The following is a 3860-nucleotide window of genomic DNA, read 5'->3' as shown; positions in this document are numbered from 1 at the left end:
GGTATCTTGGTGTTTCCAGAGTCCTGCTATGATAAATAGTGCTGCAATGAATATAGGTGTAAGGAAGGGATTTTTGTATTGTATTTTTGTGTTCCTAAGGTATATTCCTAGGAGTGGAATAGCTGGATTGTACTGGAGCTCGATTTCCAATTTTTGGAGGAATCTCCATATTGCTTTCCATAAAGGTTGAACTAGACGCCATTCCCACCAGCAGTGGATGAGTTCCTTTCTCTCCACATCCCCGCCAACACTGCTTGTTCTCATTCTTTGTGATGTGTGCCAATCTCTGTGTGTGAGGTGATACCTCATAGTTGTTTTGATTTGCATCTCCCTGATGATTAGTGATGTGGATCATTATTTTATGTGTCTTTTGGCCTTTTGTATTTCTTCTCTGTCAAAGTGACTGTCCATTTCTTCTCCCCATTTTTGATGGTATTAGATATTTTTTTCTTGTAAAGTTCTGTCAGTGCTTTGTATATTTTGGAGATTAGCCCCTTATCTGATGGGTATTGGGTGAATAGATTCTCCCACTCAGTAGGGGGCTCTTGTATCCTGGGCGCTATTTCCTTTGAGGTACAGAAGCTTCTCAGTTTCATATATTCCCATCTGTTAATCTCTGCTTTCACTTGCTTGGAGAGTGCAGTTTCCTCCTTGAAGATGCCTTTAGTCTCAATATCCTGGAGTGTTTTACCTATGTGATTTCTATATATCTTATGGTTTCAGGTCTGATATCGAAGTCTTTCATTCATTTGGATTTAATTCGTACATGATGTTAGTTGGGGGTCTAAGTTCAATTTTTTTCAAATGGCTAGCCAGTTGGCCAACACCACATGTTGAAGAGGCTTTCTTTGCTCCATTAAGGATTTCTTGCTCCTTTATCAAAAATTAGGTGATTGTATGGCTGGGGAACATTTTCTGAGTATTCAAGCCTATTTGCTGAATTGAGTGCCTGTCTTTATTCCAATATAATGCTGTTTTGATAACTATTGCTTTGTAGTACAGTTTAAAGTTGGAGAAAGTAATTCCTCCCATATTCTTTTTCCCAATGATTGCTTTAGCTATTCTAGGGTGTTTGTTGTTCCAAATGCATTTCAAAAGTGTCTGATCCATGTCCTTGAAGAATGTCATGGGTATCTTAAGAGGGATCACATTAAATCTGTACAATGCTTTGGGGAGTATTGCCATTTATTGATGTTATTCCTGCCAATCCACGAGCAGGGTATGTGCTTCCATTTCCACGTGTCCTATTTTATTTCTTGGAGCAGAGTTTTATAGTTTTCTTTGCATAGGTCCTTCACATTTTTAGTCAAGTTGATTCCAAGATATTTGAGTTTGTGTGACACTATTGTGAATGGGTTTGTTTTATTTTTTCTTTATTTTTTATTAAAAAGCACATGTTTATATTTTAAAATACACATCTTCCGTCATATCTCATTACATCTTTACATCAAAAAGTATAGATCAAAGTTTTTTCACTGTTTTAAAATGCAGTAAAATATCTCCATACAGATTCATCACAATTGTTCATGTATCTATAATCTTTGTCAATACATTTAGTATAGTTCAATTTATAATTGTAATCTTATATAACACATATTACCTATATATCATACAATACCATAACAGGCAAAACAAATAAAAGCTAGGATAGAATCATTAGAATAATTAATAGATGTGATTTTTCAAACAGTATTTACTTTTTATTTTATTATTATTATAAAATAAATTTTTATATTTATCTTTATTTAAACACTGTGATTATAAACATGATTACAGTTGTATGGTTACAGTCATGTAAAGAACACCGCCCTTCACCAGGGCAACATTTCCACCACCAGTTTTCCAGATCTCCCTCCTCCCAACCCCCCCACACCTGTACTCGAGACAGGCTTTCTACTTCCCTCATTCATTCACATTGTTATGATAGATTTCAGTGTAGTCATCTCTCCAACTGCACTCATCATTCTATGTGATGAGCTTCATGTCATGAGCTGTACCTACCAGCCCTCATCTCTCTTGTCTCTGAGATACTGTTAAAAATGTCCTTCATTTTTCTTAAAGCCCATAGATGAGTGAAACCATTCTGTGCCTTTCTCTGTCCCTCTGACTTACTTCACTCAGCATAATGGATTCCATGTACATCCATGTATAGGAAAATTTCATTACTTCATCTCTCCTGACGGCTGCATATTATTCCATGTGTATATGTGCCACAGTTTCTTTAGCCATTCATCTGTTGAAGGGCACCTTGGTTGTTTCCAGAGTCTGGCTATTGTAAATAGTGCTGCAATGAATATAGGAGTAAGGAAGGGATTTTTGTATTGTATTTTTGTGCTTCTCAGGTATATTCCTAGGAGTGGTATAGCTGGATTGTATAGAAGCTCAATTTCCAGTTTGTGAAGGAATCTCCGTATCGCTTTCCATAAAGGTTGTATTAATGGCATTCCCACCAGCAGTGTAAAAGAGTTCCTCTCTCTCTACATCCCCACCAGCACTGCTTTTTTTCCTTTTTTGTGATGTGTGCCAATCTCATTGGCGTGAGGTGCTTCCTCATAGTAGTTTTGATTTGCTTCACCCTTATGATTAGTGATGTTGAGCATCTTTTCATGTGCCCTTTGACCATTTGCCTTTCTTCTTTTTCAAAGTGTCTGTTCATTTCTTCTCCCATTTTTTGATGGGGTTAGTTGTTTTTTTTTTTCTTGTATAGTTCTGTCGGTACCTTGTAAATTTTGGATATTAGCCCTTTATGTGATGAGTATTGGGTGAATAATTTCTCCCACTCAGTGAGTGGTCTTTGTATTCTGGGCCCTATTTCCTTTGAGATGTAGAAGCTTTTCAGCTTAATATAGTCCAATCTGTTTATTTCCGCTTCCACTTGTTTCTAAAGTGCTGTCTCCTCCTTAAAGATGCCTTTATTCTCAATGTCCTGGAGTGTTTCATCTACATGTTGTTCTATATACCTTATAGTTTCAGATCTGATATCAAGGTCTTTAATCCATTTGTATTTTACCTTTGTACATGGTATTAGCTGGGGGTCTGAGTTCGCTTTTTTGCAAGTGGCTAACCAGTTGTGCCAACACCACTTGTTGAATAGGCTTTCCTTGCTCCATTTAGAATTTCTTGCTCCTTTATAAAAAACTAGGTGGTTATATGTCTGAGGAACCTTCTCTGAGTACTCAAGCCTATTCCACTGATCTGAGGGTCTGTCTTTATTTCAATACCATGCTGTTTTTATAACTATTGCTTTGTAATACAGCTTAAAATTGGGGAAAGTAATGCCTCCCATATTTCTTTTACCAAGGAGTGCTTTAGCTATTCGAGGTTGTTTATTGTTCCAGATAAATTTCAGAAGTATATTTGGTCCACTTCTTTGAAGAATGTCATGGGTATCTTCAGAGGAATTGCATTAAATCTGTACAATGCTTTTGAAAGTATTGCTCTTTTAATGATGTTGATCCTGCCAATCCATGAGCAAGGTATGTGTTTCCATTTCCACGTGTCCTCTCTTAATTCTTGGAGCAGTGTTTTGTAGTTTTCTTTGTATAGATCCTTCACATCTTTCTCAGGTTGACTCCAAGATATTTGAGTTTGTGTGGCACTAATGTGAATGGGATTGTTCTCTTAATGTCCATTTCTTCCCTATCATTATTAGTGTATAAAAAGGCCGTTGATTTTTGTGTGTTAATTTTGTAGCCTACCACTTTGCTATATGAATCTATTATTTCTAGAAGCTTTTCGGTAGAGTCTTTGGGGTTTTCTAAGTAGAGTATCATGTCATCTGCAAACAGTGAGAGCTTGACTTCTTCCTTTCCTATATGGATTCCCTTGATATCTTTTTCTTGCCTAATTGCTATAGCAAG

Source organism: Suncus etruscus, chromosome 13, assembly GCF_024139225.1.
Source record: "Suncus etruscus isolate mSunEtr1 chromosome 13, mSunEtr1.pri.cur, whole genome shotgun sequence".
NCBI classification, from domain to species: domain Eukaryota; kingdom Metazoa; phylum Chordata; class Mammalia; order Eulipotyphla; family Soricidae; genus Suncus; species Suncus etruscus.
The sequence above is the reverse complement of the archived record's forward strand: the minus strand, read 5'-3'. Positions refer to the sequence as shown.